Genomic DNA, 9744 nt, shown 5'->3' with positions numbered 1-9744 from the left:
TCAATCCAAATTAATCTAAGAGTTGATTCTAAAATGTGTTTTTGTAACTTGTCCTCAAGTTATATGAAAAGTCACATTTAAGTTTCATAAAACTCATAAAATTGGCAAAGGTTACAAAAATGAAGAGTCTAGTTCTAATTAATTGGAATTATGACTCCATAATTTGTGCTCAAGTTATGGAGGACCAAGAGTCTCTTCATTAAATAAAAAAAATATATATATATATAAAATAATGTAACCTTAATTAATTCCATAAGTTATAAAAATAAAGAAAAGTTAATTCTTTTATTAGTTTAAAGTCTTCCATAAGTTATGGAACTTGAAGAGTTTTTTGGATTAAAACTACTTTAAACACATAAGTTATGGAATTAATTAGTTTTGAATAGTTTCAAAACTTGCCCTCAAGTTTTGGAATTTGTAAAGTTTTCTCTTATGAATACTTTAATTCCAAGTTAGCCCTTAGAATTTTAAAAGTTAAAATTCAACCCTTATACTTTATAATATTATAAGTTAATAATATATATATGTATAAGAGTAAAGTCGGTCTTACCGCTGGTACGCCTCATTCACGAAGCCGGTCTATAAGGTGGGTATAAGGTTGTTGCCTATAAAATGACAACTTAATGGGTGTCCACTCTCACCTACCGCTTGCTTGACTGGTGGAGGGTCGTTAGCCGAACGGGTTTGACAGGACTATAATTCTCCCTTCATTAAAAGTATTAATGATAAATACTAAGTAACTAAACTCTTATAAATACCCAATCTTAGTTACTTAGGAAAATGTGAAGAAGGTGCTAATCCAAGAAATTACACTTTGCACTTTGTTTAAGTTGGTTAGTGGAGCGTGTGTGGTTAACCGGCACACTAACTCGTATTTAACAAGGTAGGCAAAGGGTAACTTAATGTTTATCATAGTATCGATGGAGCGTGTGTGGTTAACCGGCATATCGATTGAGGGATAAACACTTAAGGGTACCAAGTAATTTGCATGGTTACTTCACACCTTGTTTTGTGATCCTCGGCATCCCAGTCACAAAACCTGAAGGGCACACTCGAGATTGAAACATGCCATTGAACAGTTCAATGAATCTCAAAAGATCTAGGAATTTCAAATCCAATTAAAACCTAATAATACATTTCGTTTATCTTGGTGGAAATTGGTGAATCGTCATTCACCTACCTTCAAATTGTTTTATAGCTTGGATTACGGCATACCTCTTCTAAGTTATAAAATAGTTTGTTGGGTCCTAGCCTTAATATTTCATATTGGGTGTCATATTAAGGACTTTAAGATCAACTATCTTGAATATCTCCCATAACATGTCTGGTTTAGACATTTATGATCTTCCCAAATCTCTTGAAACAAGCTTTCCTAAATGAAGATGATGTCCCATGGATATCATACTTCTTTCTCCTCCTCCAATTATTCTCCTAACCCACAAGTTCTTGAAAAGTTTAAGGTCACTCAAGCCCTAATGGCAAGGCAAGGTCTAGGTGTGATCACATCTTGGAGATGTAGTCACATATTGACAAGTCGGGAGAGTTGGGTGTCAAAGTCTTGAGAAAGTTAGTGGCTCAACTACTTTCTAAGTCACATAGTGAGTTCCTTTGGGACATCTATGAAACAGACTATGACAAGACCCTTAATGATCTTATCTATTTGTTAAGATCAACTTCCTCAAAACTTGATGGACATTGACAATAGTGACACTGGAAATCCAGAAAAAGTATTCTATTCCCAATGGAAAGGGATCGGCCATAGTCAACTCGGTTGAACAAATGGTAAAGAGAAAAGCTAAGTCTGTGATAGTCCTGTGTACCATTATCAAAGGGTCCATATGTTTATATTGCCAAAGGAAGGGTCATTAGTTGCGAAGCTGCCTAATTTACCTAAGGATGTTAAAGTCAATAAGTTTGACTCTACTTCAGGTAAAGTCCACTATCTAACTCTGTTAAGTTTCTATTCTGAGATTCCTGATACATGATGTGACTGGGTTACATGGTAATGTTTTAAGAATCAAAGAAAAGTAAAGGAACTTAAAGAAAGAATATGCTGAATCTGATCGCGTAGATGGATTTCTATCGCGTAGTTTGAAGATCGGATTCTTGAGCTACTTCTTAGGAGTTATGAGATATTGCTTAGGAATAGATAACAACAAGTTTTCATATGGGTTGTAAGGATAAGTTTTTCCGCATAGTTTTAAAATAAAAGAAATTTTTGATTTTATTTATTTTAAATATCCTTACAATGGCATTTGAGGAAAAATTGTTGCTTATATGATTCCATTAATAGCAAGAGTGGAAATATGAAATTGATTCTTTCATTTGTGGTAGTGTCTAAATTTATCAAATAAAGGAAAGATTCTCATCACCCAAGTCTCAATTGGATCGGAACTTGGAATCATGCAAGGTGTATAGCATGATGAATGAGAACTCTCAAGTATTGGAAAATTAAGACTAATTACTTATTCACATGGATGTGTGAGTCAAGTAATGGACTAAGGGATCGAGTACATAGTCATGTGCACTGATTAAGTCCACCACAAAAGATTAATAAGACTATTCATCATAGTTTACTAAAGCTCATTAAATATGATTATACTTACAGGCTTAAGTGTAACTCTGAGACATTGGAAAAAGGTTCCAATGTAAGGCAGAGCGAATAAGAAGAATCAACTTAGGCAGAAAGATAAAAGTTTCTCAAATCTGAAAAGATGGGAGAATACTTTAGTATCAGTTTTGTGATCATCTTAATGATTAAGAAACCATATCAAAATTAGTTCTCTAAGGAAGTCTTAGTGTATTCTTATGACTAAGAAGAAGGGATCTTGAATTGTTGAAATGGTTAAATCAAGAAGATGAGTCATACTTCGATCCAATACAAGTCTTAGAGTCATACTCCAAGATTGTAATTTGAGTGACATGTCTTAAAGAAGGTTCAAAACACTTGACAAATGTAAGAGTAAAAGTTTTCTACTCTTGTACATTTGAAATTGGTAAGTTGTGATGTTTTGGATAAAACAAAGACCAACTTAGACCAATTGTGTGAAGTGTTTGTCTTGATTAGAATCCACACTATCTCTTGGATGTTTGACAAGGAAGTCTTATAGGTCAAGAGGACAGTGGGAGTCTTAAAGGTCTTGAAATTCTCAAGAACTAATCAAGAATGAAACCTGAAGTTCTTCACTAGCACACGACTTGAGGTTGATAACCTATCATGTTGACATATTCTGTGCCCATTCCAATCAAAGTTGGCTTTGCATATGAGTTCTTAGAGTTCTCAATTGGTTGCACAACAACTTGGAAGCAATGGCAGGCCCTTGAGCTGCCAGGTAGCAAGAAATTAAGATTGAGTTCAGTCCATATGAGTTTGGATTTGTCATTGTCTTGTGACTATGGTTATGACAATTCACATGGATAAGAACACATACACCATTAAATCTAAGTGTCATAAGGTTTCTCTCCGATTCATGAAAAATGATGGTGAGGAAACACTTTCACTAAGTAGATTTTAGTTAGATAGCAGTTGTGATATTTGCATTCTCAAAGTCGTTAGTGGATCGTGTGTGGTTTACCGGCACACTAACCTGGACTTGTGAGAAGTGGCAAAAAGGTCTAACCATTATGACTACAGCATCCCTCTTCATAATTGTTTAGACACACAAGTGTGCTATCTAAGGGAAGGTGTATGTTTTTTTTGATAAAGTTCTATCAAAACAATCTAGTATCACAAATCTAAACTTTAGTAAGAAAGTCAATCAAGTATTGATTTCTAGAAGTCCAGCTGATTTCTGAGTACATGTCAAAGCTAGTGGGAGCATAAGTGTTATGCTAATAATCATCATCTTAGTGGGAGCATGATAATTATGATAAAGATTGCAAGTTACCAATGTTAATTATAGAAACCAAAAGGTTTCAATTGGGAAAAAGTTGTTTCGCTATAATTAAGGGAGAGGAAATTATACTTCATCTCAAATCTATAAGCTTAGATCGTGAGGTTTTAATCATTTAGTCAAGGATATATATGAATTTCATGTTGGAATGGCTCAACATAAGGAAATTCTGTATATGGGTCCATTATTTGCGTTCTTAAAATTCAATTATGATTACGGCATCCCTTTTCATAATCTGAATTATGAGAACTTGGAAAATAGAAATGGAAATGTTATAGCAAAAGACTGGTTTAGTCTTTATGTGAGACATCATGAATCGTGTCCCATATGCTTCGGATATAGGATCGATTACATGTGCTATAGTTATCCGTTCTAAAAGTTTCCAAATGCCTGGGGCATTAAGAAGGGAAAAGGTTTAGAACTGGATATGACTAAAAGGATTAAACAATTGTCGAGGAAAATCTAAGGTTTACCAAAGTTTGGTTGCTCAAGGACAATTGGAAGTATAGTGATAATTCTGGAAGGACCATATTGACATAATCTGTAAGGAGGCAACTCTTGTTCAGAAATGATAGTCAAAATGAATCTGGAAATGTTTCAAAGCCAGAAATTTCAATCTGTGTAAGATTAAGGAAACTTAATGGATTTTATCACGAGTGATCATGAGACGATAATATCTTATATTCTTCAAACCTAGAGATATGAGTTGTTACTATGAGTTGGCTGTACATTGATTGCACGAAACTGCATTTGGTAACTCAGTGCTATAAAATGTGCCTTTGTGTATGATTCAAGAAGTAGTAGAACAAGCCATATGAGTCGAAGTTTATCCATTCCTTTTACCTTCGGGATAAAAGCGATATCTGTGGGCCCCTCGATGATTTGATGATGACAAATGGAAGTGCTCGTCCGGGCCAGGACTGATTTGATTTGTTCAATTAGTCAGTCGTCATAAATCGGAAATCGGGAAACAACAAATGGACAGAGAGAATGATTATAATCCATGTCTCAGTCCATATGATATCTAGAATGGAGGAATATATGATCCCTTATCTAATGGACAAGTCATTGACAAGATCAGAGTTCATCTACAAGGTCAGAGTTCGATAGAAGCTTTTGAGAGCTACGATTGCCAGTTGGTTCCTGAAGTCATACGCAAAAATAGTTTTAGACTTATCCAAGTGGGAGACTGTTGGATTAATGTCTAAGTCCATAACTATAATTGGTAAGACTTGACCCGACCCGGCATGGTCCATTTGGGTTGCATACCATCATGCACTTGGAAAGACTAAATGAGAGAAATAAGACACTTATGGTTATTAATATATTATAAGTTCTAGTATATTAATAATAAGAATAATGAGATTATTTAATTAGTATTGATCAAGAATTAATCTAGCATTAATTGAGTGATCAAAAGAAGACTAATTAAATATATGGGTTGATTGTGTAAATCATCCATACTTGTATAGTGGGCTAATGCTCCATGGATTATCTAGTTGGACCAAAACCCATATGATGCTCCATGGTGTATTTGAACCCATGGATCCAAGGAAATGGAAAGTCATGACAATTAGGGTTTAGCCTAATTGTATAACTATATAAGCATCTTATTCTTGAGGAAAAATCGGCCACTAGTGAGAGAAGAAAGGGCTAGCCGATTTCATGAAGTGTAGAATTCTCTCTAAGTTATTCTAAGTGTTTTGATGATTGTGAACTATTTGAGGTGTCACACTTGGGGCACTAGGCACTTAAGCTTCATGAAGACATTGTACATCAAAGAGGTATGTATTCTATCTTGTGATATTGATAGTTTTGTATGCTAGATTAGGATAATACCTTGGATGTTCATATTTGCATGTATAATAGAGAAAACATAGATCCAAGGTATTTAGGGTTGCATGTACACTTAGGAGTGTTAGAATGCTCATAACCCAACAACAGGGTCCTAAACAAGCGTTCGAGAAGGATTGAAGAGACATACTATGTGACCTTTGATGACAGCTTTGTCAAGAAGCTACAGGCTAAAGAAGACACCGCTGGGGAAATATTTCCTCTAACTGACCAAGTCACAGTCTCGGTCGCCAACTTATATGAGACATTTCTAGAGCTCTTTGACGAACCGGAGAAAGCTTCACTCTCCGAAGCAGGTGCAGCAGACAACAAAGTTGATCATATGAAGCAGATTATCGAAGATGCTGCAAGAAGAATGCATGAAGGAGAATCGACCTCTAACAACTCTCCATCCAACAATGCTTCTGTCGATGGGGAGCCAAGCTCTCATGTCGAGGGAGAACCAAGCTCTCATGTTGAGGGGGAGCCAAACTCTCATGTTGAGGGGGAGCCAAACTCTCATGTCGAGGGGGAGCCAAGCTCACAAGTCTAGGGGGAGCCAAATTCTACAACTTCAACCGAAGGTCCTTCATCAACCGAAGATGCCTCAACACCTGTAAGCTCAGTACCACAAGAAACACCTGAACCTCATGTTTTTCAAAGCTCATCAATTGAGGGGGAACATACTGATATGACGCTCGGTTACGATAGCCAATCTGAGCCAGAAGAAATGATTAATGCTGAACTAGACCCAACCTTTGATCTGAACTACCCTCCTCTTATCAAATGGACCAGAGATCATCCTATTTCTCAAATAGTTGGTGATGTATCTGAAAAGGTTCTGACCCGATCACAACTGAAGGCAAAACAAACATCCTTATTTTCAAAAGTTGAGTTTTGTATGTTTAACTTATTCGTATCAAAAGTTGAACCGAAGACAGTTAACTCTGCCCTAGATCACTCTGATTGGGTTCAGGCAATGCAAGACGAACTGAACGGATTTGAAAGGAACAAAGTCTGGCGCCTCATTCCAACTCCTCCAGATGCTTCGGTCGTTGGTCTCAAATGGGTTTTTAGGAACAAAATGGACAAGGAAGGTAATGTTATAAGGAACAAGGCTCGTCTGGTGGTAAAGGGATACTGTCAGGAGGAAGGGATAGACTATGAAGAGACTTTCGCTCCAGTGGCTAGGCTAGAATCTGTTAGAATATTTCTGGCTTATGCTGCTCACATGAATTTTGAGGTTTTCCAAATGGACGTCAAGTGTGCATTTCTCAATGGAGAACTCGAAGAAACTGTGTATGTGGAGCAACCTCCTGGGTTCGTGAACGAAAAGCATCCAAATCATTGCTATATTCTGGATAAAGTTGTGTACGGCCTCAAGCAAGCTCCGAGATCCTGGTATGAAACGCTTACAAAATTTTTAAAGATATCTAAATTTAAACAAGGTTCGGTTGACCCAACCTTCTTTCGCAAAAAGGAAGGTAACCACCTTATGATAGTTCAAATTTATGTCGATGACATCATCTTTGGCTCCACGAATCCCAGCTTAACAGCTGAATTCAGAAAGCTGATGGAGACTAAGTTTGAAATGAGCTCAATGGGTCCTATTAACTTTTTCCTTGGTTCAAACATAAGACATGGAACCGAAGGGATCTTTATTAATCAGGAAGCTTACACGAAGACTCTCCTAGCAAAGTTTGGCATGATGGGAGACTCAAAAGTCAAAGTCCCAATGGCATTCGGCACCAAGCTTACCCCATCTTTAGACAAACCGGCTGTCGATATCACGCTCTATCGCCAAATGATAGGCTCATTGATGTATCTAACTGCTAGCAGACCTGATATCATGTTTTCTGTGTGTTATTGTGCTCGATTTCAGGCAAACCCATGCGAACCTCACATGATTGCTGTGAAGAACATCTTGCGCTATCTCAAACGAACCACCTCCTTAGGTCTATGGTATCCATCCAACTCAGGCTTCTTCATTCAAGCCTATTCTGATGCTGGCCTTGGAGGATGTGGACTCGACCGTAAAAGCACAACTGGTGGCTGTCAATTCCTTGACGGGAAGTTGGTCAACTGGAAATCCAAGAAACAAACGTGTGTGTCATTGTCTACTGCCGAAGCGGAATACATTGCCGCTGCATCCTGCACATCACAAGTGATTTGGATCCAGAGTCAACTTCGAGACTATGGACTCAATATGAAGAAGATCCCACTATATTGTGACTCTGAAAGTGCAATTAGGATCTGTCATAACCCAGTGCAACACCCTAAAACCAAACACATAGCACTGAGGTATCACTTCATCAAAGATCACGTGGAAGATGGAAACGTCGAAGTTCACTTCGTAAGAACCACTGATCAACTGGCTGATGTCTTTACCAAAGCTCTTCCTGAAGCATCATTCAATAAAATATTACAAGGGCTAGGTATGATGGAATCAGAGTCAGTACCTCACACTATCTCTCAACCTCAAACGTAAGAAGCGAAACCAACCGAACGTTCGGGTTCAGTTCAACTATCTGACTCGCTCATTACTTCAAAGGTAGTCTTTCTCTGTTATATATTTATTGTACAATTTTGTTTTTCCTTGTGTTAAAAAAAAAAAAAAAAAAAAAAAAAAAAAAAAAAAACACCCAACCGAAACCAACCCTTCAAAGGTTCGGGTTCGGTTTTTCAAAATTTTCCTAAACCGAAGCCAACCGAAGGTTCGGATTCGGTTTTTCAAAATTTTCCTAAACCGAAACCAACCGAAGGTTCGGGTTCGGTTTTTCAAATTTTTTTTGAACCGAATCTAACCGAACGTTCGGGTTCGGTTTTTCATATTCTTTCCAAAGTTTTTCATATTCTTTCCATGGTTTTTCATACTCTTTCCAAAGTTTTTTTTTTCTTTTTCTTTTCTTTTTGCTTAATTTTTTTTTAATCTCAAAAACTCCAAAAATATTTTTTTTTCTTGTGTGTTCGTGTTCATTTATGGGGATAAATTTGATGATTTTCCTAAGTGTCCCTAGAAGCATGCTACTGAATGTGTCTCAAGCCTCATAAGATTTTGAATAATGGACTTCATGACCTGGTATACACAAACCTTGTCTTCCCAAAAAGTCCAACTCATTTATTCTAATCGTGAGCTACCTGACTCTTTTCTCACATGAGTTAAGAGTTTCCTGCTTGGTCCTTATTTTCGCAGCAAAGGTACTACGTTCTCTTACACCATCTCCACTTTACCTCTCCACTACACTCATTCCATCAAAGTAACCCTTGAGACTCTCAGAAATTACCGCTGAGGTTTATGGTTACACAACATCTGTGTTTATGATCTTAGTCTCGTGTCACTACGAGCTAAGTGAAACCCAACATTCAACACCTAATGAATTGATGGTGAGCAATTAAGTTGCTCAAGTTTTCACTAATGAATTGACGAATGTACCCTACTAAAATCTCAAATTCTACTTTGTGTGATTCCTATGAAATTGTTAAACACCATAACATTTCTCCCCTTGGGATCCAGTTTTTCATTTTCTTCTGAGATTTTATATTATTCCAAACCACCCTTATTTAGCCTAATTAAAAGAAGCCTTTCAACATTTCTTCATAAATGGTTGATCGTAATTTAACGGGAATCCACTCTTAAACCTTAAGTTCTCTCTTGTCCTGTGGCATTATATGCGCGTGTGGAAATAGTAACAGCTTGTCTCTCTGAAACGGCGCTTGTTGGGCGGCGTGATCCTAGGAACCTGACACTCTCTCTCCTACGTGATCATCGCACCACCTTTTATCTCTTTACCACCTTCAAAATTTCCAGAGCGCAAATACTCCCAAACAGTTTCCTGTTCATCATCTTCTTCATACCTGCAAAAATGGCTGATTCCTCTTCTGTTCATGTTACCTCACAGATCCTTCCCATTCGCTCACAACAATGCCTGGTCATTGATCTTAACCCACTGGCGTACGACTCCTATATGTCGCCGGTCATAGAATGTTTGAAGTATTCTCAACTTGTTCCGGCTCTCTC

This window comes from Lactuca saligna, chromosome 9 (genome assembly GCF_052625555.1).
Source record: "Lactuca saligna cultivar CGN05327 chromosome 9, ASM5262555v1, whole genome shotgun sequence".
In the NCBI taxonomy this organism is placed as follows: Eukaryota; Viridiplantae; Streptophyta; class Magnoliopsida; order Asterales; family Asteraceae; genus Lactuca; species Lactuca saligna.
The sequence above is the reverse complement of the archived record's forward strand: the minus strand, read 5'-3'. Positions refer to the sequence as shown.